At 44.6% G+C, this 27,815-nt stretch overlaps 1 protein-coding gene across 5 annotated transcripts in view; it reads left to right on the top strand.

Annotated features, from left to right (window-relative positions):
• The window catches only part of LOC116090595, a 172,997-nt gene that overhangs the window by 7,541 nt on the left and 137,641 nt on the right, over positions 1 to 27,815 (top strand). The window contains exons 2-3 of one of the 5 annotated variants that reach the window (XR_004118737.1): positions 22,607 to 22,750; positions 26,779 to 27,809. The exons of 2 other annotated variants lie outside the window; for them this stretch is intronic. The gene's annotated coding sequence lies outside the window, so the exon portion shown is untranslated. Of the gene's footprint in view, positions 1 to 22,606; positions 22,751 to 26,778; positions 27,810 to 27,815 lie in introns of those variants that run through there. 2 more of the 5 variants (XR_004118738.1, XM_031371245.1) reach the window with 2 other exon arrangements.

Raw genomic sequence — 27,815 nt, forward strand, 5'->3', positions numbered from 1 at the left:
GAGGGGGCAGTGCTCCATGCAGAGGATGGAGGGAGGGGCAGTGCTCCATGCAGAGGATGGAGGGAGGGACAGTGCTCCATGCAGAGGATGGAGGGGGCATGGTGCTCCATAGAGACGATGTAGGGATCTGCACAGAAAGGAACAGGCCTTACAGATTCCTAGGGGTGGACTGGGCAGTGACATGAAAGGTCTTAAATCCCATGCTAAAAACACGACCTTATTCTGTTGACAGGTAGAGAATCAGAGATCCGAGCTTTTTGACGGGCAGTAATTGGATCAGAACTGGACCTTGGGACAGTTATACTTCAGCCTTGTGGAAGATGAGAGAATCAAACAGAGGGACCAGTTAGGAGGATGCAGCAGTAGTCCAGCTGGGCTATAAGGGGAAAAGGGATGAATCTGAAGTTGGTTAGGATGTCAGCGATGAAAGTTTTGCTGTTCTTGGAAAGCCACAGTAATATCTGGTGAGCTTTGAGTGGAGGCTTGATTGCCCAATTGCTTTAACTCAGCTATACTGAAGCTTCCCATGCTGGCTTTTCCCTCTCCCCTAAGAAAGTCATTATTTTTAGGACACCATGGAGAACCATCATCTAGCCTTTAGTGTGGGCTTTTGGAGCAGTGCAGCTACCCTACTCCGTAAGAACAGGCGGGACACCAGATCCCTGTACAAAGGAGTGATCCTGCAAGCTTCCCTTTTCCAGTGGTAAGATGGTAGCTGGAAAACGGAGTAATAATGCTTCTCTTTTTCCAGTGTGAAAAAATAGCAGGAGTTTCTCAGAACAGGAACAAGCAGGATTTGGATTCCAAGGGTGGCAGAGACCTGGCTTTGTGCTGTACAGGAAAGAGCAGCAGGTTTGAAGTTGTTTTAAAAGGTGGCCTACTTTATGAGATGATGGAGTTCAATGTGCCTTTCACAACGATCAGGTTTAGTTTACAAATGCTTCTTAATATCCTAAACACCTGCAGTTAGTGAAGCTCAAAGCAAGACCTGTCATTCTCCAGAACCTTCTTGGTGGGTTCAGCTGCATTCTGAGGATGTGGCAGCCGGTTCTGAAATGCAAGCTAGGAACATAAGTCGGTACTTATCCATACAAAGCTAGGGATGAATGAGACCTCACTCCTCACTCTGTGTGGTCTGTGGGACCACGTGGACATGTCCTTGGAGTTGGAACAACAATGGTGTAGATAGAAGTGATTCTATTGATGGTGTCTTTCTCTGTAACCACCAGACTTTTCTGCCCCAGTGGTCCTTTAAAATTCTGTTCCTGGAGAAATTTCCTTGCGTTATAGCACATTTAAAAGATAAACTAACTTGGATGAGGAAGGATATACTGGGTAATTCTAGGGTCTAGAATTCGGGAGGCTGTAGATGACTTTTACCTCTGGATGTGAGAGACTGTTTTCCTGCTCGTGAGCAAAGAGGTGTGACTGAATACCATACATAATAAAGTGAGTTTTGAGTTTGTGGATCACTAATTAACATGCTTGAGTTGTCTCCAACCTTACTGGAATCATAATTCAAAGCTGATTTGGCATTAGTATACAACGGTATCATATTTCAAGCTCTATCAGATCTCAGTTATGTACTTTATCACTTTTTAACTGTTTAAATGACATTTGTGTTAATAGGATCTAGGCTTTAACATCAACAGGCAGATGGTTGGGACAGCTCATGGCTACTTGAGTTTTCATGGCTAATTGGGCACACATGTACTGAATTTGTCCCTCTACTTGGAAGTGAAGGATTTTTACTAAATATGAGCAGATTTTTTTCTCTCCCAATACCAGGCAGCTTATTTTCATCTGCTTAAGTAGTCTTAAAAACACGAACCCGTTTTTCAGCATCGTGTCTTAATGTGTTAACAGTTTTGGTTTTAAAGAATAGATTTCTTTCAGTGGCTTAAATGAGAATTCACACAAATCAGAGCCTTTTAATTAAAGGCAATATGTTTTCATGCCAGATATTCTGAAGAATTTCCAGTGACCCAAGAAGGAACACATTTCTGGGCTGGAAGTATGCATCCAGGACCCTTCAGGAGCCTGGCAGAAAGGCCTGATGGAGGATTTGAAACAGGAAAAAGATTAATAAAAACAATGTCAGGGCAGTCTTCAGCTTAAATGACATGGGTAGTAATATAATTTTCTATATCATAGGATGGCTTTATGAAGCATTGATGTTGCCAAATACTTCTAACCCAAACTTGTACATCTGACTTCCTCTGGCTTTGGAGTTGCAAAGACATCCCAGGAAAGCTGGATATTTTGAACCTAAAGCTAGCAGAAGTTACTATGTTTCAAAACAATTACAGGGGGTCTGACCTGCAGACTGGAAAACAAGAGACTTAGATGTTTGAAACTGGAAGGATCCTTGAAAACTCTTAATGTCCGGTCATTACGGAGGCAGCTGTTGGGAAATCGAATATTCCTTGGGTGAAACAAAAAGACTTAGGGTACCAGAAGGTAGATGGTTTCTAACTTAATCACTGCCTGGCTCTTAACTCGCAAGTCACCAAGCATGTGATCTCTCCGTTGCTGTTTGCTAGTTGTTCCAATGGTGACTATGTGGACTTTAACCAATGCACAAAGCTTTTGCCGGGATCCTGATGAGTGGATACAATGGATCCCTTGTCATTATTTGCATCCATTCGTTTTCCCATTTGTAACAGTTACAAAACCACTAAAGCAGTGTGTGTGTGTGTGTATATGAGTGTGGAGGTCAGAGGTCAACTTGAAGCAATTTCTATAATTGGCTCTCTATCTTACTTTTTCAAGACAGGCTCCACCACTAAACCTGCAGCTCACCTATTTCTCTATAGCAGTTTGTCCAAGGCTCTCAGGACCCACCTGTCTTGGGCTCCCAGTGCTGGGCTCCCAGTGTGTGATACCACAGTCAGCTTCCATATGAGTGTTGAGGATCTCAGCTTAGGTCCTCCTTGGGCAGCAAGCAGTTTACAAAGTGACTTGCTATGGATCTGAATTAAAATGTGTAGATAAAGACCAGCCTTCCTAATGCTGTGGCGACCCTTTAATACAGTTCCTCATGTGGCGGTGCCTCCCACCCTAAAACTATTTTCATTGTTACTTCATTACTGCAACTATGCTACTGTTATGAATCATAATGTAAATATCTGTTTTCTGATGATCTTAGACGACCCCTGTGAAAGGGCCAGTTGATCCTCAAAGGGTCATGACCCACAGGTTGAGAACCACTGCCCTCCCAGCCTTGCTTCAGTGGTTAGTTAGTACTTTGCCTGGGTGAGGAAATGTTCCCTGGATAGCAGAGTCTGACAGATGGACTGACTGACTAAATGAATGGTCCTCTTTGCTCTGCTTTTCCTTCCTCCAGAGAATTGTGCTGAAAATAAAACAAAACATGTGGCTAGGGATTGTTTAAGAGTTTTAACCAGGTAGAGCATGCTGGGACCTATCCAAGTTTGAGCTGTGTCCTTGAACACAGTCTATTCTGATAAGGGTCCCAGCTTTGCATGTGAGCAGGGTGTCTGGTGGGGTTTTTCCTGTGACAATCGGATCGGCTACCTGAAACCCAGTTGTAAACACATCTCAAAGCCAGAGATACTTCTCTCTTCCCTTTTCTACCTCCCACTGCTCCCTAGTCTCCTTCTGCCTCCTTGCCGATCTTGCACATCTGATGAAGGGTATCCCGGGAAGCTAAGAAGGAGAGACTTCCTGTACATGGAGGGGGAGAAATGACTAAAGTCTCCCATTCTTTCAAGAAAGGAAGGTAGATTTTTAGGTTCCTGCCCTCTACATCTGTGTGGTAAGCCGAGGTGACCCCTGGCTGTTAGAGCTGAGAACTGACACATCCAGAGAGCAGAGTGGCCTGCAGGGGAGGGAGGTGGTGACCCCTAAGTTCAGCTGAGATTGACTGACTCTGAACTAACAAGCAATAAACAAACGGTGGTGATCTGGAGGTGAAAGAAGTTGCCTGAGACCCACTATTGTAGTGAGGACAAGAGGACATTTGATAGTAGGCAGTCAAAAGTGGTGTAGTCCAGTATGGAGCAGGGGTTTCTGGCCTCATTGGCTTTAGCCACAAACAAGTTGGCTTTTACCCAACGTATATCAGACTTCAAGGTATGTTTACTTGAGGCCAAAAGAGAGCTTCCTTCTGATACATCCCCCTTGTTCCCTGAGATAAGTAAACTTACGTTCAACGTGGAGAACTGTCGTGCCCCATGTCACAGAACTGAGTGGCAAGGTCAGGACCCAGTTCCCTTAGTTTAACACCTTACTCTAAACAGATGGGTAGAATTAGTTTCATGAATGTGAGGTGCATTTATTGAGCACCTACTGGATATAGCCATGCAGTCTTCCTTTCTTTCCCTTTCTTTTGTTTCCTCTCCTCTCCTCTCCTCTCCTCCCCTCTCCTCTCCTCTTTTCTTCTTTTTTCTTCTTCTTCTCTCTTTTCTCTTCCTGGAAGGTTAATGCAGCTGTGACATCCATTTGGTGCCTTAACTGCCTGAAAACCTAAGAGCCAGCAGGGGCTTTCTTGGGTTACCCCAGCAAGAGATCTTTGCAAGTTAAACACTATTAACTTTAATGAAGCAGCTTTGATGGCAGGGAAGAGACACTGTATTTCCTTAACAATAAACTACTCTGACAGATGAAAACAAACAGGCTCAAGATAACATATAGCATTTCAGGGACCAGGCAGAACAGGACCAATAATGAGCAAAGACGGATGTGAGTGAGCATTACTCAAAAGCGGTGTTTCTCCATCTGTTGGGGGAACTTGTAGAAGGTGGGGCCGTCCCAGACACCTTTGCCTGGGAGGAATTTCCAAAGAAGCCCAGTTTCACAAAGGGGCTCAGGGGAGACTCTTCCCTCCACAGTAGCCATGGGGTCTGAGTGCTGCTGGGATCTGTGTGCTCTCCCTGCCAGGGCTATAACCTGCCTGTCGCTGACCTCTCTGTGCACTGAGCTTCCCAGCTCCAGGAACCTGGAATGTGCGACTGCTGTGCAGAGGGGAGCAGCTGGGACTTCCTCTCTCTTGACAATTCCTGATCCAGAACTTGGCCTAACCCAGGTGGGAAACCAGCAGAGCCAGTCAGGAGTAGGCTAGGTTTAGTGCTAACACCCATTGGAGGCTGTAGAGAGGAGTGTGCAAATTGATCATACTTGTTCATTAGCTGCTGAAGCATATTTCAGCTGCACTATAATGATGGGTAATTTAAAATAAAATTATTTCAATTCTCTATCAAGCCAGGTCAATTCCCTGTGTTACATGCTTTCCTTGGGGGCAGCTTTTGTATATGTGGTGTGGGAAAGGATTGCGCAATTGTGCTTTTGGACAGTTGAATAAGTTTGTATGTGCTTTTTTTCTTTTCAGCTCTACAGCCTTCCCACAGAGGTAGTTTTTCTATTGTTCCACTGTTTTGCCTGGGGCCACATGTGCATTAGACATCAGTCAGGACTGCATGGATGTCAAGGGACTGAAAGGTGTGTATGTGTGTGTGTGCCTGAGAGAGACAGCGAGACAGAGAGACAGAAAGACAGAGAGACAGAGACAGATAGAGAGATAGAGAGACAGAGACAGATGGGGTGGGGAATGGGTAGTGACTACGGAATTGCTTGCAGAGATGTACTGGTAATTCCAGGGCTCTTGTTTAATCAAAATGCCAAGTTTTCAACTCAGAAGAGTCTTTTTAGCAAGATGCTTAGTAAGTTGTCTACTCTACTGCTTTTGTAAGGATAGTATTGTTTATATTATGTAGGCACTTACACAAACATTTCATTCCAATTTTAGACTTTAAGATTTTATTTGCTCTCTCTCTTTCTCTCTCTCCCTCTCTCCTTTCTCCCTCTCTCTCCCCCCCCCTCTGTGTGTGTGTGTGTGTGTGTGTGTGTCTGTGCCACAGTGCATATGTGCATCTCAGAGGACACCTTCCAAAGGTCAGTTCTCTCCTCCCACTGGGATTTCCAGGGCTCAAACTCAGGTCACCTGGCTTACGTAGCTAGCACTGGTCTCCAGTGAGCCCTCTCCCTGCCTCTAATTTTGTTCTTAAATGACACACTAGCATCATAGGTGCTTTTGTTACTGCCTCTGTGCTACAAGTTAGGAAACCAAGGCTACGAAACATCCACTTACTTCCCCAAGGTCACACAACTATTCGCTGTCCTCCCAGGGCCTGTGCCTGTCCAGCTGTACCCTGCTGCCCTGGGTTTCTGTTGTGAGTGCGTGATAGCAGGAGGGGGAGAGGCCTTGAGCCGACCTGACCTCAGGGCAACAGCACCTCAGCAGCAATACTTACCAGGCATGCTCACTGCTTTGCTGATGTTCGCCCATGTGATGTCACGTCACCATAACAGTGACATTGTCAGGCTTAAGGAATTCTAGTCTGCATGCCATCACGGACTTATAGTTTAGAAAGATCTGTTTAACATCTCTGGGCCTTTTCCCTTATCAGTAAAAAAATGGCGGTCATAACTCCTTCACAAGAAGGTTGTGAAGATGAACGAGATAGTACAGAATGCCTGTTCTTTAGAGGTGACTCCAGGAAAATGACTATTTTATTATGATGCTGAAAGCTATTGCTATCTTTGCTTTACTGACAAGAAAACAGAGCTCACAGAAACTGGCCAAGCACACGTAGTAAGTGGAGAACCTGGATTCACTCATATACCTCAGCCACCATTAATTTCAGTCCCTGGAACCTTGTTCTTACCCAAGAGCAGTGAGCTCCTCCCCGTGTGGGCCTATGGATAGACAATGACCAAAAAGTCCAGGCAATCCAAGCTTCCAGCCATGTGATACGGAGACACTGATACACTTGGAACACTAGACACTGTACTGTGGATTCTGACACTGGATCCTTTCCAGTGCTAAGACAGTGGCAGGAAGCCACCGCACCCAGTCAGCCTCCACATCCCCCTACTGAAGAGCAGGCAGCAAGGTGTGCGCATCAATTCCATGAGTGCTTCCACATAGGAACAGGCTTTGTAGCAGTTGGTTTGGTCCAGATGCATGCTAAGGCAGGCCTTCTGAGTTTGTGCAAAGTCAGCTAGGCTAAGCTAAGAGGCTAGATCAGTCGCTTGTATTAAATGCATTTTCAACTGGCATTTTTGTTTTGTTTTGTTGTGTTGTTTTTTTTTTCCGAGACAGGGTTTCTCTGTGTAACCCTGGCTGTCCTGGAACTCACTCTGTAGACCAGGCTGGCCTTGAACCCAGAAATCTGCCTGTCTCTGCCTCCCAAGTGCTGGGATTAAAGGCATGTACCACCACAGCCTGGCTCAGCTGGCATTTTTAATGTGATAGATTTTCCAGGATGTGACCTCATAGCAATCTGAGGAATTTCTGTAACTAAACTCAGAGTTCCTAGTCAGATTCCCCCCATGATTTCTTCTCAGCCGCTTAGAGACTCCTTGAGGCAGTCAACCAATCCTAGCGTCACATTTGAACCCATTAGGAACTCAGGGCATGGGGCACTTCAGCAGAGGCTGTGTCAAAGTTTTCATTGTACCTGGCCTAGAACTTATAATGCCCAAGTTTGAAAGAAAAGCAGACATTCTGATTGATCCCTCTTATACCCTTGGGTGACATTAGATTTCTGTCTGATAGATACACTGGGGAAATTTGGGCCAATGAGGACCACCTACTTTAGGGCTGGGTGGTTATGACATATAATTAGCTGCAGCCATGTGTTCATGGCTCCAGACAGAGGGGAGGGGTGACAGTGCTCTCTCAAGAACATGCTTTCTTATTGCAGTGTGAGACTGCCTTTTAGAGGCCAGAGTGGAGTTGTGGGTCATAAATGGCAGCCCAGGACCAATTCCCAGTGACCCGTTTGGGTTTCTACAGAATCAGAGTTGTTCTCAAGATGCTTTGACTCTGGCTGACCCCTGGCTGAAAACTGACATTGAGCATTGTAATTGTGGGCTGAAAAGGAGGGATGTGTTAGGCTCAGAGCTGATGCTCCTGGTCTCCTGTCCTTTGTATATGTAGGAGAAGTCACAGTACAGCTGACATCAGAACTCTGTTGAAGGTGGAAGTCACCTTCATGAGAAAGCATCCCCTGATTGTGAATAGAGTATGCTCTAGCGCAGAGGGGAAGCCCTCCTGGGTTTGTTTTTGAAGCAGGAGGATGCTGGGAATCTCTGAGTGCCACTCTGCTCCCTCCCACCCCCCATCATTGTGGAGTGGCCCCCTCTCTGGTGTGCCTTTTCTCAGCAGTGACTGTGTGCTTGGTTACACATATTCACATCCTTCAAAGGCCTTGGCTGATTTGCTTTATATCAATTTTAGTAAAAGGAGACCATCATGGAACTCCTTCTGCCCTGGTAATTACTGATGGCTAACTGGCAGTAGCCAGGAAGCTGCACTGAGTTAGCAATCTTTAACTGCAAAGCATCTCAAGCCACTGCCCTCTAGTGGCTCACTGGAAAACATTCGCATCCTAGGACTGGGCTGAGAGACCAAATGCAAACTGGATTCAAACAGAATGGGTATAAGACTAGGATGATTCCACCAGAGGTTCTTTTATTGTTGAGGATAGTTTTCACTGTCCTAGGTTTTTTGTTATTCCAGATGAATTTGCAAATTGCTCTTCCTAACTCTGTGAAGAATTGAGTTGGAATTTTGATGGGGATTGCATTGAATCTGTAGATTGCTTTCGGCAAGACGGCCATTTTTCCTACCTTAATCCTGTCAAACCATGAGCATGGGAGATCTTTCCATCTTCTGAGATCCTCTTCGATTTCTTTATTTAGAGACTTGAAGTTCTTGTGATACAGACCTTTCACTTGCTTAGTTAGCGTCACTCCACGGTATAACAGAGGATTGGATACAGGAAATGTGGTGCATTTACACAATGGAGTACTACTCAGCTATTAAAAACAATGAATATATGAAATTCTTAGGCAAATGGATGGATCTGGAGGATATCATCCTGAGTGAGGTAACCCAATCACAAAAGAACACACATGGTATATACTCACTGATAAGTGGTTATTAGTCCAGAAGCTTGGAATACCCAAGATACAATCCACAAACCACATGAAAGTCAAGAAGAAGGAAGACCAAAGTGTGGATACTTCAATCCTTCTTAGAAGGGGGAACACAATACCCATGGAAGAAGTTGCAGAGACAAACTATGGAGCAGAGTCTGAAGGAAAGACAATCCAGAGACTGCTCCACCTGGGGATCCTTCACATATTCATTCACCAAACCCAGACACTGTTGTGGATGCCAGCAAGTGCTGGCTGACAGGAGCGTGATATAGCTGTCTCCTGAGAGGCTATGCCAATGCCTGACTAATACAGAAGCAAAGGCTCATAGCCATACATTGGACGGAGCACAGGGTACCCAATGGAGGAGCTAGAAAAAGGACCCAAGGAGCTGAAGGGGTTTGCAGCCCCATAGGAGAAACAATAATATGAACTAACCAGTAACCCCAGAGCTCCCAGGGACTAAACCACCAACCAAAGAGTACACATGGTGGGACTAATAGCTCCAGCAGTATATGTATAGTAGAGGATGGCCAAGTCGGTCATCAATGGGAGGAGAGGCCCTTGGTCCTGTGAAGGCTCTATGCTCCAGTGTACAGGAATGCCAGGGCCAGGAAGCAGGAGAGGGTAGATTGGTGGGCAGGGGAGCGGGAAGGGAATAGGGGGTTTTGTGGAGGGGAAACCAGGAAAGGGGAGAAAATTTGAAATGTAAATAAAAAAAATACCTAATAAAAAAAAGACTAGGACGAGAGCTGAGGAAGTGGCTCAGTAGTTAGAAGTGCTTGCTGTGCAAGCATGAGGACCTGAGTTCAAATCCCCAGTACCCATATAAAAAGCCAGGAGTGTTCATATGCACCTCTAACCCCATTACCTAGAGCAATAGGACAGAGACAGGAGGGTCACTGGATCTTGATAGGTGGCTGCCTTGCTCCAGGTTTTGTGAGAGAATAAGGGGAATAAAGTCAAGTGACAGGGTGGGACACCAGATGTCTTCCTCTGGCCTCTGCATGTGCATGTATGTATGTATCATACAGATATCTCAATCTCTTTCTGTCTCTGTCTCTCTCTCTCTCTTTTTCTATGTCTTTTTCTATGTCTCTGTCTCTGTCTCTCTCTCTCATACACACACACACACACTAAAATTGAATAAAATTTATCTTGGAAAGGGTAGGATGACTTGAGAAAATATAGCCCCCAGTCCTCACAGCAGAGCAACCCCTTGAAAAGAATATCTTGTATTTATGTTCTGACAACTTCATATGTGTATGCAATGTATCTTGACCATGCCCATAGCAGCCCCTCCCTCTGGTTCTTTTCAGTTTACCCCCTCCCACTTTCCCATCCCCCTTCTTTCTTTGTAAGCACTCAGTCCAGTTACCCTGTCTGCCGGGATGCAGACTGATCACGTTGGCCTGACCTTGTGCAAGTCTGACAGAGCACCCTTACCGACCTCTGTGCCTTCTCCCTGGTCATTGATGAGCCTGCATGGGATCTAGACCAATTCAAACCGTTCTCATACAAAGTGAACCAATAACCCCCTGCCCCCCAAACTTCATTCTGGGCTCTTTGTTCTTCCTTGGGACTGTGCCTTCAAAGCCTCTCAAATGTCTCAACTGTTTGTTCTGCTGGCTCACTGGTGACACAGTTGATTCAAGGCCTGCTACAAAGTTTCTTTTCCTTACAGAGCATCCCTTTGGCACTGACATTTCTCATTCTGTAACAAGTATTCTTTTTTGGGGAAAAAAAAACACCCTTACTGTGTGGAGATGAAAATGCCATCATCCATCGCATATGCACCTAAGATCTGGCTTTTCCCATTTCTTCAAAGTGAGGACAGATCTTAATTTAATATGCTAAGTTGAACTGTGTGCTCCCTTCCTCAAGATTTTAACTTTACCCTTAAGTTGACTCTTGCCTACTCTGTGACCTTGCACCCTAATTTTTCCATTTACTTCCTGGACTGCATTTGAAGTGCCTATAAATCAACTCTTAGGTCAGCTCTTTTCTTGAGATGAATAATATTTGTATTCTTGTCCTGCAACATGGTTTTACAATGATGTCAATTTATTATTTTTTGGCAGGCTAGACTTTCGTTTTGTTTTGCTTTCATTTTTCTTTTTCAGTGTTGTGCACACAGCGAGTCTTTCTCTTAGCCTCAGTGATGATTACTTTAAAGAACAAACTTTTCACTTCCTGAGGCAAACCCCAGAAAATGGCGTGTTGTGAAGGTCTAGGTCAGCGGACCCAGTCTGATGTGGGTTTAAAGCAGTACTGGGCCCAGTTAGGGACTGTCACATGGATGGATAGCCAGAAGAAGGGAGACAGGGACCCTCATGAGTAGACTGTCACCTGATTCTTTGGTTGTCCATGAGCAGGCTTATTGCCTCCTCCCCAGTGTGCAACCCTGGTTAACTCAAATCACACACTTTAATCACCTCATGGTCATTGGTTTCTTTCCAGGGACTTTCAGGTTGCATGTGGAAAAGTCAGTGAAGCAGAAACCAGTTCTGATGACCTTGTCCCTGAAACCACAAGGGAGGGAATTCAGCATTGAGAAGAGGGAGGGTGAAGCAGATAGGATTTTTTTTTACTTCAATGTTATCTTCTAAGAGCTTAGCTTTTCATAAGAGCCCAGCTCCCATGGTAGCATTCCTCCCCCATATGAAAACCCATACAGTGGTTGTTTGTGCCCATTGTTTGCTTGTGTCTTTATGAGATTACTGTGTCTAGTGTTCTCTGTTGGTGGACTTAGAGTTCTAATGATTTATGCCCTTCCATAGTGTCATGTTCACCCAGCTGAGTCTGGGGATTCAAGAGAATTAACACAGTAGGGTCTTCAGAGTGTTGAGTCACTCATGAAATGTCTAGGGCATGCCCCATGTTGACTGTGGATCAGTGCAGCAAGAGACCAAGAGACAGGTCCCTGAAGCCAGGTGACCTTCTTGTGTGACTGAGCAAGTCCTGTATGCTTTCTAAGGCTTGCAATTATTTTAAAATGGAAATTAGAGGTGTAGAGTGAGGGTTGAGGTGATGCCCATAAAGTCTTTAGCAGTAGTGTTCCATGAGTGTCAGTCAGTACAGTGTGGGGAGGAAAGATCCACTTAGAGGATCAGCACTCGTCATGCAGACCGAGTCAGAAAAGCCTGAGTTGGGACCCCTGCCTCATGCATAGCTGGGTGATTCTGGAAACCTCACATGACCATGTCTGCTCAAACTCAAGGTTCTTGGGAAGCTTGCATTAGATGGGGGTGTTCTAGAGGTGGCACGTGGGATTCAGCATGTTAGCTGGTTCCCCATGCTGTAGGCATCTTGGGGTGTTAGATATTGACTCTAGGAAGTTTTTCAATCCAGTGTCACTTGTATAAGGCACACAGGACGAAAAGAAGTCCTCTTAGGTGGACATCCTCCCTCCAAGTGCACATCAAACATTTATTGCTTTCTTTCAGGGCTAAGAAGATGGCTCAGTTGTTATTTTTTCTGTTGCCATGGTAAAATATACTAGCAAAGGAAACAAAGGAGAGAAGTCTTATTAGCTCACAATTCAAGGGAAGAGTTCTCGATGGTCAGGAGTCATACTGGCAGGAGCTCGAGGTAGCTGGTCTCATAAACCCAGTGAGGAAACAAAGAGTGATTGATGTTAGTGCGCAGCTCATTTCTATTACACAGTTCAGGATCCTAGCTCAGGGAATGGTGCTGCCCACAATGACTCCAATTTCAATGACCCTAATCAGGATTTTTCTGTGCAGGTACGCCTAGAGGCATGCAGCCCATGTGGTTCTAGATCTCGTCAAGTTGGCCATTGAGATTAATCACTACAGTACGTACAGTACTTGCAGTATAAGTCTTGAGACCTGAGTTCAGATCCTAAGAACCCACATAAAGCCAGGTGCAGTAATGTGCATTTGCATTCTGAGAGTTCCTACAGGGAAATAGGAGGTGGAGACAGGAGACTCTTGGGAAGTGCAAAAAAGATGGAAGCAAGAAGAGAAGTGACACCTGATCTCCACAAATTACCATGACATACAGGTTCCACACAACTATTGTGACATTTAGCATTCAGGTACCAAATTTCTGTCTCTGTCGCTGTCTCTATGTCTCTGTCTCTCTGTCTCCGTCTCTCTCCCTCCTCTCTCAACAAGATATAAAACAAAACTACAAACAAAAATGTCCATTTCCTTTCAGAAATCAAAACCCTAGAAGCCTTTGGCTCCATGGTGTAAATATTGCTGTTTTCTCAAAGTTAAACAGATGCACTCATTGTTACAAAACAATGGATGGAAAGTTCTCCTAATCCACTCCCCATCTAGAATAAAAAGCCCGGACTGGGGAGTGGTACACAGTGCTGGTGAAGTTCTTCTGGGACACCAAGTGCTTTGGGTGTCAACAGCATATTTGGGAAGGTGCCATTGCTGTGTGCCTTTTGGGTGTCTTGGCCTCACAGTCCGTACCTGTTGAACTTCTGGATAGAGCTGAGTCCCCTAGAGGATTATGCTGCTTTTGTCAATGAAGAATGAAGATTCTGACTGTTGCTTGCTGTTGGGTGGTGAGGTGAGAGAAGGAGACCAGTGTCACGGAAGCTATGTGAGAGCTCACTGAGCCAGGCAGGTCCATGAGGGGCAGCGACACCCTTCCTGGTGTGACCAGTCTGCTCTCTGCTTACATACACAAGCTTGATTTATAATCACAGCCGGACAGCATCTGAGTCTAATTACCTGGGTATATGAAAGTTCAGAGCTCTCAACCAAGTTAGCCATTCAGGGATGCACTTTACCAGAAGCAGATGGGAAAAATAAAACACTTTAGTTTATGAGTATTTTTCTATTCGGGGGGGAAAGAGAAAGAACAAAAAGAGTTGCCAAATTGATCCTTGTCAAGAGCTAATTAAATATTATTCATGATTAATTTTGATGTTGATGTATTCAGTGTTTTAACAGTGTCATAAATATCTGGAAGAATGAAATAACTCACTTCGAGTAGTATAATAAATCATGCACACTTCTGTCCCCATGTGGCCTCCTGAGCTAGCCTGACTATTGTTTTTAAAAATAATATACTTACTAGTGACTTTTCTGGAATGCTCTTCATGGATGTGAAACAATTCCTAATTATACTTGGAAGCTGCCATTTTATCTATGTAAAGCACTTTTATAATTACAGAAGTTATGAACCTACTGCTTGGAGATGAGATGGGTTATCATCAAGCAAAGGTGGTGTATCTAAGACCTACTTTTGAAAATCCAGGTGGGCTTGAGGAGAGGCAGATGGGTGAGAGTATAAACGAAACAAGAGCAGCCTTAAATGCTTGATTATTGAAGCATGACAATAGACCCATTGGGATTTATTGTAATAGTCCCTACTTTGGTGCATTTTTTTTTTTGTAATTTTAGATAATATATATTTGAGTAGTATTTTGTGATAAGGAGCTCAGGGTTTTTCTTTGAAAACAATTTTGGCAACTAGCCCTCATTGTAAGCATATATACATTACTAATCATGTTAGAATATATACTGAATCAAGTTTGGGGTTGATAGACTAATGGAGGTGATGAAAATAATGACCTGTAGCTTATATTCAATTGAATGTCAGCGGCAGGCAGTGCATGTGGTAGATCTTTTACATCCTCATGTGCTCTCTAAGGCCTATGTGTGCAGCTCAGAGATAGAGTGCTTACCTAGCATGGCTGTGTTCAATCCCTGGTACTGGGAAAATGACAGGTTGTTATTTAGGTTAAATATTTCTGACCTTAGTTTGAAGATGAGAAAGAGAAACTTACGGAGATTAAATTATTTGATACAAGCTAGTCATTCAATGGCAAAACGAAGTCTTTGATACTCCAAGGTAATTCCTTTTAACTTTTATTTTTAAAGGGACTACATTTACTTACAAGATTGGGCTACAGCCACACATTCAAATCATTTGAATTGGGAGGAGACTTAGAGATGTTGTAGTCCCAAATAATAAGTAAATGATATGAATCCTCTGGTCCCCTATGCCAGTGATGGAAGACATTGCAAATCAAACACGGCACTTACACTGATTCAAAATTCTATTCTACATGGTGTCTGAGATAGCTTAGATGGCTCGGAGTTGTAATCTGGCAGAAATCAAGCCATCATTTCTATTTTCTTACTTCCTAACAGACAACCAGAGAAAGCCACAACTCTCTCAAGGTCTCACTACTGGTCATGGGCACAGTCCTCACTGCTCCTGATATGAGCTCTAGGTGGCTTCTTCCAGGAGCTTTTCCCCATGTGTTCATTAACAGGCACTGCTTGGAACAATGCAATATCAATACTGTGTCTTTATCAGAGAGAGTGACAGCGTTGCCCAGCACTAAGATTTTAGAGCTGTGAATCAAACCAGGTCAGTTCCCAGAAGCAGCTGCTGCATTCCTAAAACAGCAACAAAGCCTTAGGCCGAATTTAGTCAAACAGCTGCACTCTCAGGCCCCACGGCCTCTAGCAGCAGAAGTCTACAGTCCCCACTCACTCTCCTCAGGGACAAATGTGGACGGCTCTATTCTGTCCAGTCTAGAAGCATGACATAAAACAGCTGGCTTTGACAGCCCCTCACCGCCCCACCTTCCCCTGGCTTGGTGGACGTGGAAACCACTCAGTTGACCTGTGACGTTCCTCTCCCAAAGGACATCTAGATTCAGACTTCTCACATGGTCTTATGCCTCTGTCTCCTTTTCTGAAGATGTTTGGATCCTTGGATGACTCTGACATACATTATTTACCTTGGCAGCAGAATTTTCCTACCTAGAAATGTGTGCTTTCCCCAAATCTTATATCCTTTGGGAATTTTGTGGATGAGTTTCTGCTATCCCCCAAGAGATCCAGAAATGAGGCAGGAATTTTGAGTGGAATTTGTGTCTGTTTAAAAAAAAATGTATCTGTGGATTAGGCAGCTAATAGGCTAATAGAAACCCATGTAATTTCCATGATAAGTGTAAAAATAACTCACCTATATCCTGTTGTGAATTTGTACCCAGTATGCGGGATACAGCCATATGTACATTAAGATGGAGTTACCTATATTTTCTTAGGTAATTCTTTTTGCTGTTTGTTCCTAATTTTTAATCATCAATGAAGAACATTGGGGCAAAGAATTATTTCAAACAAAGACACAGATCAAATAAATATGGGGGGAGAGTACAGAGTGACCTAGTGGCTGATGAAAACAGTGTAAAGAAGCTACTAGTGAGAGATGAGCTTCAGGTTGGGATCTGCATATGCTCTTACTGGTTGGAGTTTTAGATGAAACCTGTGCATATGGAAGAGCGGATAGAGACAAAAAGGAGAACAGTAGTAATGTCGTTTGGCTTTGGATGGACCCACCTGTGCTTTGAGTTAGAGACTCAGTTCCCTACAACGCTGTTTGTGTGCGTGTAAGGCCAGAGGGATGACTTTAAGTGATTTACAGGTTTATGCTTGCTGTTGTTTGTTTTCTAAGTTATGCAGTACTGGGGAGATGGCTGAGTCAGGAAAGTGCCTGCCACACAAGCATGAGGACCCAAGTCAAGGTCTCTAGCACCCACATTAAAAAAAAGCTGGATGTTGTGCAAATCTGTAACCTTAGCACTTGGGGTCATGTTAGGGCAGAGACGGTTGGGTCCTGGAGCTCATTGGCCATCCCCTCTCTCTCTCTCTCTCTCTCTCTCTCTCTCTCTCTCTCTCTCTCTCTCTCTCTCTTTCTCTCTCTCTCTCTCACACACACACACACACACACACACCACATTCCTGTCTCTCACACATACACACCTGCCTCACCCCCACATCCTTGCTCTCCCCCACACACAGACACACAAACACAGACAGACAGACAGACACACACACACACACACACACACACACCAGCTATGCATTCCTATTAAGTTGCGGTTAAACTAGATATTTATGCTTCTGAACAGTGAGTTAAGGAAAAGAGAGATAAAGAAGTAAAGAGAGCATTGAAACAGGAAAAGGAGACAGTGGCACACTGAGTTACCTTCCAGCCTTGACTTCTACTCTGCCTTAGAAGTGTGATGCAGTTTTATGTAGTCTCAGTCTCTTAAGAATGTTAGCAGTACTATAGACCTACCTGTTATGGTGTGTGTGTGTGTGTGTGTGTGTGTGTGTGTGTGTGTGTTTGCCAGTGTGGTTCATGTGTCCTCGTGTGTGGAGCATGGCAGGGGGCAAGCTCAGGTACCATTTCTCAGGTTCTACTCACAAATTTACTTTTTTGTCTGGAGATAAGGCCTCTCATCAGTCTGAAGTAAGTTGGCTAACCAATGTCTGCCTTTTTCTCCTCCCCAGCATGGGATTACAAGTGCAGGCCATCATGTCAGCTCTTGTTATGTAGGCTCTAGGGACTGATCACAGGTCCTCTCTTGTTTGCAAGTCCTTCCTGACAGTTTTCCTGACCTTCCCTCTTAACATGAGCAAAGTGGCTTCCTTAGAAGAGCCACACTCATTCACAATGACGATTTGACTGTGTTTGTGAAATCAAGACCATTGGTCATGCTCTTTTATGTCATTTCTCTTTTATCCTACTCAGGTTCTCTGGGGCAATGTGGTGCCCCTTATGCAGCACAGGGAGAGGGTCCCACAAACGATGACATCACAGGAACTCTGGAACTTAGAAAAAAGGGAGGAAGGTGGCCAGAGGGATGGGAGTAGTCAATCAGAGACAGTTGCCCAAGTCTGATCCAGAGAGGAAAAGAACTCAATTGACTCCAGGTAGGTGGTCATGGTGCCCTGCACCATGACAAACAGCAGTGACCAGGACAGGTAGACAGTTATTTGGTCAGGCTGCAGCATGGGGTGAGGGGAGAAATGGGAGAGTCGGGTCAGCCTATGAAGGGTTTGAAAGGCCTTACAGAAGAGTTCACTTTTGGCAAGCATTGTCCACTATGATGAAACAAACTTTGATACTGAGAATTGTGGTGAATACAGGCTTTGGAGTGTGCCTACGTCATTCAAAGGGATGCTCTCTAGATCTCCAACAGCTTGATCAATTCTGAGGGCTTTTTCTTGAGGAAGTATTCCTGAATTTGCGGACCAGAAGGGTATCTACTGCCTGAGATGATGACAATGATGATGATGACGACAACGATGATGTAATAATAACGTGATGATGTGACGATGATATGATAATGATCATTATGCTGTGATGATGATGACATGATAATGAAGTAATGATGACAATGACATGATAATGATGAGATGATGATGATGACAATGATCATGTGATAATTGTGATGACATAATAATGATGTGATGATGATGACATGATAATGGTGTGATGATAATGATGATGACAATGATGACAATAATGATGATGATTTTGTTTTGTTTTGTTTCTGAGACAAGGTCTCCTGTGGTCCAGGTTGCCTTAAATTCTACATAGCCAAGGATGATCTTGAGCTCCTGAACCTCCTGCCTCCACTTTCCAGGCGCTGTGATTACAGGTGCAGCTACAGTCTGTGATGATAAACATAGTGTCCCCTGACTCTGGGAGCTGGGAATGATGGATGACTGCCTTGGGTGACCTCTAATGCTGAGTCACAGTTACAGTAGGTAAAAGCTGACTCCCATTCTGAGCTTCTTCATACTTGAGAATGCATGCATCGCAAAAGGCTGTCTTCATATATTTAAAAACAGGCATGCTCCTTGCAAAAAACTCATCACTCTGTAGCTTTGTTCTTTATGATCACTGTAGAATAGCCACTGCCAGACCAAAGAAAGTAACATTGGAGCATAAGAAGCACTGGAGCACAAGAAACAGGACTTAGTCAGCAGTCATAGGTGGACTCAGGGATTTCTAGAAGAGTTGGACTTTATGGACAGAAGATAAAGAGTGCCTGAGAGCACATACCTTTATTGATAAACACAGCTATTTAAAATTATGGCCCTGAACACCAACAAGCCTCTGCCACCTGCTCTAGCCCTGAAACAAAACAAAGTTCACCTCTCTTGCCCATTGTAGAGGTCAACAGCTTCTTTCTTATTTTTTTACTTTAAAAGATTTATTATCTAATGTGTGATGTGTGTGTGTGTTTTCTGCATGTATGTCTACATCAGAGGAGAGCATTTGATCTCATGGGACTACAGTTATAGATGGTTATGAGCTGCCATGTAGATGCTAGGAATTGGACTCAGAACTTCGGGAATAGCAGCCCGAGCTTTTAACTACCACTTTATCACACTTTAAAACTTGCACTTGATGCCATCCATTTGAAGAGTTAAAAATGAAAAGATGCTGTCTGGTAGACTCCTTGGACTGCCCAAGGTCAAGATGTTATCATTGCTGCTAGCTGAAGACCATGTGTCTCTGTGCCTCCCTTCCCCGCTGTAAACGGAGTACACCTCCTTAGAAGAGTTGGGATAGGGGAACTAAGTTGAAAGAAGGTGGCAATACTCTTGGACGTGTTGGATGAGCAATGGGTATAGATGCCATCAGATGGTGTGTTTGGAGGTCATTACCACTGCCACCATAGCTTACATAGGACAGAGCTTAGTGAAGCTGAGTGTTTCACTGGGAGGAAAGTGAGCCTCCTTCCACAGTAGGCACATGGATCTGAGTGGCAGGGCGGTTAGCTGATTTGGCTAAGTCCTTGGCATGAACTGATGGGGCAGGCACACAGACACCAATCTTCCAGCGGAAACCTTGCATTTTTTTCTACTGCCTGACTGCATCATTCTCATACCAAGGGCACCTCTGAGAGACATCTCCAGAAAGAGTCCAGCATCTTTCCATAAGAGAATTGTCTGCCTTCAGTGAATCCAGATACTGCCAGCCACTTGTGTCCTAACATGAGACTGCTGGGACACATTTGGTTTCCTGATAAAGGACTTGGCAGGCATGAGACTGCTGGTGGGAACAGCCCAGAGGACTTGTCACTGATGTCTGACAACTCCTGGAAACCCCAAAGCCACTCAGGTGAGCTCCTGAGCTCCTTGCTGAATTGGATAAATCGTTACTATCAGAAAGTGGGGCTAGCAAGAGCTTGGTGATACCCTCCCACTTTCTGTGTGGTTCACAGTTTGTGCATGGATTGGGCTGGTACCACTGATGTTCCTATCTGCCAGACATTCCTGTTTAGGGTATGGCCTTCAGCACATCTGGTGTGGTCACTACAGTCTATGGGACTAGATTATCCCTGTGAAGATTCTGATCTTATGACTTCCAGGTCATTTCTTATTAGAATGGGCCTAACATCCCAGTTCACATTGCAACTTAAACACTACCCATTGAGTCTTTCAGAGATCAGTTTACAGTGCCGGAGGTCTCTGGTATAAGCTGTTTTCCAAGTGTCCTGGAGCAGTCAATTCAGTCTCATGGGACCATCGCCTCATTCGTGTGATGAAAGGCTCACCATCAGTGACAGCCAAGAGGTTATGTGGTTTAAACAGTAGGTTGGTCACAAGTTAGGGGAACTGAAAGGAACAGTTTAACCTGGTATGCAACTTGGTAGGTTGTGGAGAAATGCATTTATATTTTTCCCTTTTGTAAACATTATTTTTATAGGCAATACCAGGGAGACATCTCCAGAAAGAGTCCAGCATCTGTTGTAAGTGGTTTCTGGGGCTGGGAATGTGGCTCATTGGGTTAAAATGCTTGTCATGCCATCCTGAGAATCTTAATTCAGACACCCAGGACCTGTGTTAAAAAGTAAGGTGGAGACGACAGCATGTCCCTGTCACCCAGTGCTCCTACAGCAAGGTGGGATGTGGGCACAGGAGACTTCTCCCACCTGGACAGTCACACCAGCTAGCCTGGAGTGTGCAGTGCAAGAGCAGAACCAAGGAGAGATCTTGCCTCAAACACGGTGGAAGGTGACAACAGATTCCTGAAAGTCGTTCACACATGAATGAACATATGCATACACACACACACACGCACATGCTATGGCACATGCTACATGCATATACACCACACACACACTACACAGCCCCCACACCATACACACACACACACACACACCATACACACACTCACACACTAAACAAAAAAATATCTCAAAACAAACCAGGGGGAAGAAAATTAGTTTTGATAGATTATCTTTTCATAAAGGCAAAAAGTCTCTTATAAATTAAAAGGTGTGCTTTTTTTTTTTTTAAAAAAATTCTTTTCTTCAAGGACTATTTTTAAGTGGGTGGTTCCTAAGAGGTCAGAGATCTTAGGTCTGGATTGAGAGCAGGAATACACATCCCTCTCCCCAAAGGAAGACAAAAACAAAATAAAACAAAACAATAACAAAGAAACCACACACACAAAAAATAGGATCCTGGCATGACTTAGAACTACAGATTCCGGGTCTGGGCCATAGACTCAAGTCGCCTCCATTCCTGGCTTGGGAAATTCTGCTGAATCACCCGCCTGTGTGGGGTGATTTTGCTGGAGCTAGGTCGGGTGTGGGAGGTGAGCCACTGTGGGTGGGGTGGGATAATCTCTACCATGAAATGAGAGGAAGTCCAGGTCCTTGGCAAGGACTAGCCAAGGGCTAGATCTTCCCGTTTGGCAGGTTCTTTGGTGCCCTCTGATGTCATCTTGCTGACCCCTTCCTTTCCAGGGCCTGGTGGGTCACTCTTGTCATGCTCCTTGATCAAAGCCATTCCCTCTTTGCACAAGTTCAAACTTCTTTCCTTATTCAGGCTGCTCTCTTCCATTTTGGGGGTGTGTATCTGGGGGAAAGTGTAAAAATTTTATCAAAATGTAATCCTCACACCACAGTCAAAATGCTCTGCGTGCTCACCTGAAGTAAACTGTTGCATAGTCTTTAGTACGTTCATGCCTCTAGTGTGGCCGGTCAGCTTAGAACATTTTCACCCTGAAAAGAAACTTGATTACTTCAATTCTGACTTTACTTCTAGATGAGTGTTTCTCAACCTGGGTATCTTGACCTCTTAGGAGTTGAATGGCCCTTTCACAGGGGCCGCATATCAGATATCCTGCGTATCAGATATTGACATCATGACTCATAACAGTGGCAAGTTGCCTTTATGAAGTGCCAATGAAAATAATTTGTCACTACAACTTGAGGGACTATATTAAAGGGTGGCAGCCTTAGGAAGGTTGAGAACCACTGCCTTAGATAATCTGTATAAATGAGATCACATACTGTGTCATCTTTCTTCAGCACAGAGTTGCCAAAACTCATCTGTGTTGAAGCATGTTTCGGCGCCTCATTCCATTTTGTTCTCGAAACAATATTTCTCTGTGTTGGAATCCCACACTGAGTCGTTTCTATCTGGAGGTGTTTGGAATGGTGCTGCTAGGCATTTGTGTATACAGCTTTCTGATTTTATTTCTCTTGGGTGCACGCCTAGCTATGGAATCGCGCTGGGTCACAGGCTAACTTGCTTCTAACTTTCTGAGGAATTCTCAGACCATTTTTGCGAAGTGACTGCACCAGCAATATAAAGTGCTCTGTCTTCTCTCTCTTGTTGTCAACACTTGCTATTCTCATTTAAAAGCCTTAGGCCCACTCTATTGAGAGTGTAAAGGAATCTCACTTCCTTCTCATGGGGTATTCTTCCACTGTTAATTCTATAGTGATTCCCAAAATGTATAATCTGGCTTATTTCATCCTCCCTAGGGCATGCATCTTTTAAAGATTAAAATGCATTACTATTGTTGTTGTTGTTATTTTCTATAGAGAGATGACACTGCAGTAAACCTCTGAGAACCCTTTCCAACATATTTACCTTATCAGCGGGAACTTTATAGACACAGTGGAGCCCTGGGAAGGATTAAGGAAGAAGCTATCTTTGGGCAAGAGCAGCCCTGAATCCTTTTTCTGGTGAGAGATGAGACCAGGGTTGGGTGCATCCTTGGGTTTTCTGCCTTGTGACACCAGCAGGCCACTGGGCATGGCTGTCAGAGAAGAAAGATTCCTGCTGTCAATTAGACATTGACTGTGGCCTTAGGGGTGGGCTTATAAAACAGGCTTGGGTCCCTCACACCAGAACCTAAGGAACTCTTGACATGGTGCCGTGTGAGGAATGCATTCAGAATTTCACTGAAAAACATTGACTTCCCTTAGACTTAGTGAATGAGGAAAATTATTGTACATGGTATGGACAACAATGAATCAATGTCCACTTGGGGGCACTTTATGATTGAAATTGAAAGCCCCGCCTCTCTCTTTCTCTCTGTCTCCCTCTGTAAGGGGCCCATTTTTTTAAAAAAAATCTTTTTAAACAATCTTCTGGACATATCTAGCTGATTAGGGTTGAAAGCCAACTTCTTTCGGCAACAGCTCAAGTTGTCATGAAACTCATTGTAGATCAGTTCTTTGCAGATAGAATATTAGCTGTCTTAGGAACTATGGCATCGATGGCATTCTCACTGGTAGCTGTGTTTTGGCAGCCGTTGTTTTTGTCCAACAATACAAGATAAGTATGGGCTCCGTTACATGGATTTAATTCCCATGGCTACCTTACAAGGTATGATTATCACTATCCATGCCTTACAGATCAAACAAGCAAACAAACAAATAACAACAACTCCCAAACTTAGCTGTAGGGAGGAGCGTGAAGCATCTGCGCAAACTGATAACAACATCTCTCTGGTCAAGGAGACTGGGATGATGATGTTCTGGAAAATACCACTTAAGAAAACCAAAACAAACATGATAACTAGGGCCCATGGAGATTGCTCGGTAGATAAATTACTTTCTGTAAGCCTGAGGATGTGAGTTCAGATTCCTCAGCCTGTCATCCCAGAGATGGAAAGTGGAGACAGGAGGATGCCTCAGGGATGAGGGCTAGCCAGCCTACTCAAATCGGTGAGTCTCAGGCTCCGGGGGGGGGGGAGAGAGAGAGAGAGAGAGAGAGAGAGAGAGAGAGAGAGAGAGAGAGCTTGTCTCAGATGGAGAGTGATTGATAGGCCAAATACACCTAATGCCAGCCTCAGGATTCTACACACACACACACACACACACACACACACACACACACAGAGAGAGAGAGAGAGAGAGAGAGAGAGAGAGAGAGAGAGAAAGAGAACAGAGACAGAGATAGACAGAGAGAGAGAGAGAAAGACAGACAGAAAGAGAGAAAGACTTACGAACAAACGAAAACAAATCTGGCAGTTTTATACAACAAGAGACCAGTTTTATGCAACAAGAAACCAGTTTTATACAACAAGAAAGGTTTATTAATCTGGACCGTCTATTGTTTGAGAATATATGACTGTTGTCCTATTCTAAGATTACTGTATCTGTTTTCTTTTAAATGCACTGGCTTGCCTCAAGTCAGGCTGCCTCTATCCTTCTGTCCCCACTGCTGGAGGGAGGAGGTTCAGAATGAAGTGAGACATTTCTCATGTGCAGTGTCAGGTACCTACCCAGGGATGGCAAAAGCCAAGTTCCCTGTCCACTCCACCTTCCCTGCACCCCAGAAAAATACTGTGAAAGGCATTCAGAGATGTGGAGGGGAGGACCATGGTGTGCAGGCATGCAGTGGGTGACTGAGGAGAGTGGGATTCTCGCATGGCAGCCCCTAGAAAGATGAAGAACAGATCTGGGGGTGGTCCAGGACACCAGTGGAGCGCAGGTTTTCTGTTGTCACAGATGGCCAGGCTCTATACCAGCTTTCTTCTAGAAATTCTCTTATGGCAAGGGCTGTTGTCATAAGCAGATAATTAATTACACTCTCTTAAGATTGAGAGAAGTGAAGTGAGTGTTAGGGGCAGTCTTGAGTCCCTTTTGGAACTAGGCTGTCATCCCTATTGAAGAGATGAGTTTGCAGTCTTAGAGAAGTAAGAAAAATCCGTTGGTCTCATCATGACCCGGAAGGCAGAGTCATGGCTCAGTGCGGGGTGTATTTTGTTTATATTCTGAAGTTTAGCATTCTGGGTCCTGCACTTACCTGTGGGGTTGTGAGTGAAGTCTCTGCAGTTGTAGAAAGAAGGCTGGGCTGCAGGCAGAGTGCTTGGAACCTTAGAAGAAGATCTGGTTCAGGCCACGGTTTCCCTACCAAGATGCTTCAGCCCCAGGGCGAATGAGTGTTCTGCTTGCTGACTTTATACCCCAAGTTTTGTGTGTGAGACCTGAGTTGGGATTCAGATCCTTCTACCAACACACTCATGGAAGGGGTCTGCCTTCATTTACAACAGGAAGCTGCCCTGCCTATTGTCCTGGGCTGGTAGAAGACTGTGCCTAGTCTGGTAAATGGAAATACTGACTGCACCTCTTCTCCCACACTGGTATCCCCTTTCCTCCTGTGCACCCCTAGAAGGCCTTCCTTGCCACCTTGGCCAGCCACCCTCCTCAAGACCCCCGTGTTTTAAGAAAATGCTTTCATCAAGTGCCCTGAATCTTTGCTGTTTGTTTGGGGGTCTTCAGTTCCAGACTCATCTCTGGAAAAAACTCTCCCCAGGCCGTGTTGACATCTCTCTGAGGCCAGAGTTACTCTATCAATTCTTTATTAAGACCAGCTATTTTTTATTTATAATGCCTATGGGTTCATTAAAAATGGCACTTCCTATAGGGGATACCAGCAAAGCTTTTAGCCAGTTTTTTTTTTTTTAAATCAAGTTGTTAGAGCGGATATGAATATTTTAATACTGAGAAAAGAGCAGAGCCTTCATAGAACTTAATTTGTTCTGGAATCTAAGTGACAGGCTTAACAGGGGTGCCAAGTAATTCAGTGTAATAAGTCCTGATAGTGGAGTAAGGAATACAATGAAGTAGACTAGGGAGCTTTCTAGAAGGGCCCCAGGGGCATTCTCCTGGCTCCAGGACCCACTCGGTCCTTGTAAGATCGAGCATAGCCACAGGCGATATCCAGTTAAGTACCAGGAAGCCAGAAGAGTGTTTTTGCAGAGTCTATTTTTTTAAAACATCAGTGAGATTCTTTTCCCCAGCGGCTGGTCTTATTAAATTATGTACAAAACCAAGGATAAGCAAGCTCACAGCTGCCCATCACCAGAGTGTTTGTGCCTTCAATCTTGATTACAATGGTAGGATTTCTCAATGTAGTTTAAACAATGTCCACTTGGGGGCACTTTATGATTGAAGTTGAAATCTCTCTCTCTCTCTCTCTCTCTCTCTCTCTCTCTCTCTCTCTCTCTCTCTCTCTCTCTTCCCCCCTTCCTCACACTGCTCCTTCTCCTTCTCTCCCTCTCTCCCTTTCTCCCTCACCCTCTCCGTATGCCTGTCTCTGTCTGACTGTTTCTCTCCCCCTCTCTGTGTCAGTCTCTGTCTCTCCCTCTCCCTATATGCATCTCTGTCTATTTCTCTTTCTCTTCTGAAGCTGGTCTTGCTTTTTAAAAAGCATCCTCCCTCCCAAAGGAAATAGTTTATAGGTGAAAACACTTAAGAGCAGTACTGACTTTCTGCTCTTCCTTGCATGAGTGTTTAGCATAAGAGGCAGACTTCAATACATAGTTAAATAAATGTACACCCAAAACACCAGAAAAAGAAAACCTCCCTTGAAGTTTTATTAATATGACAAATGGCAAAAAGCAAAAAAAAAAAAATAATAAAAAAATTAAAAAAAGGATAAAAAATTATAAAGTTAGATATATGAGCAGGGAATTGGAGGACAGTGTTTCTCAGGATGCCCAGCATGTAACTCTCCATCTCTGAAATAGGTGGGGCACAGAGGTCTAGTCAAGGACAGTGCACTGCTGCCTGGGCATAAGGCCAGGTCCAGATGGTCTTTGGGGTCTACCTACACTTGGACAGTTTGGACATCATAGGAGGCTAGTTTGGGTTCCTAATTAGAACATTTGCTAGAGAACATTGTTACACTATGGGTGCACTATTAACTTATTCTACTGTGGAATAAAACGAAACCAATTATGATCCTATTTATACAAAAGCACCTGTCTCTGCACACCTGCCCTCAGAGATGCAGAGAGCACCTGTCTCCACACCTGCCACCAGAGAAGAACACACCTGTCTGTGCATACCTGCCCTCAGAGATGCAGAGAGCACCTGTCTCCACACCTGCCACCAGAGAAGGAGAACACACCTGCCTATGCACATCTGCCCTCAGAGATGCAGAGAGCACCTGTCTACACACCTGCCCTCAGAGATGCAGAGAAAACCTGTCTACACACCTGCCACTGGAGAAGAACACACCTGTCTGTGCACACCTGCCCTCAGAGATGCAGAGAGCACCTGTCTCCACACCTGCCACCAGAGAAGGAGAACACACCTGTCTATGCACACCTGCCCTCAGAGATGCAGAGAGCACCTGTCTGCACATCTGCCACCAGAGAAGGAGAGAGCACCTGTCTGTGCACACCTGTCGAGAGAGAGAGAGAGAGAGAGAGAGAGAGAGAGAGAGAGAGAGAGAGAGAGAGAGAGAGAGAGAGAAAGAGAAAGAGAAAGAGAGAGGGAACCTGTCTGCCCCCCTGCCCTGCCCTCAGAGAGTGATTCACAGAAGAAGATGGCCTGACTGTTTCTACAACTCAACCTCATTCTGTTTTCTCCTGTGTTCTTGAGCCGTCATTGGCAGGATTTTTCCTGATTCTCTCTTCACATCTTTTATATCACTCTGGCTTTGCCATCTCATCAAACCTTGCTCTCATTTTTTCCCTGCTTCCCAGCAAGGGAAGGGAAGAACGCTAGCTGTTGGGTGTGCTTCCTTCCATACCATACTCTCTACCCAGAATGCTCAGTTGGGCCTCTCTCATCTCTCACTGGCTGGTTGGCCTGTCTCTACACAGCATCACACTAGCTGGTGCTCTCTGTTCCACGAGGGTGGGTCTCAAGAATCCCCTCCGGCGTAGCCAACTCCTTGTCAAAGCCCTAGGTCACCACTGTGACTTTGTACTGTCTGTCCACTGGAGGAGAGATATCAATCCCCCCCAGAACACTGTCATTTTCACCAGGGAGACAATGTTTCCAAGAG

Source organism: Mastomys coucha, unplaced genomic scaffold (assembly GCF_008632895.1).
Source record: "Mastomys coucha isolate ucsf_1 unplaced genomic scaffold, UCSF_Mcou_1 pScaffold15, whole genome shotgun sequence".
NCBI classification, from domain to species: Eukaryota; Metazoa; Chordata; class Mammalia; order Rodentia; family Muridae; genus Mastomys; species Mastomys coucha.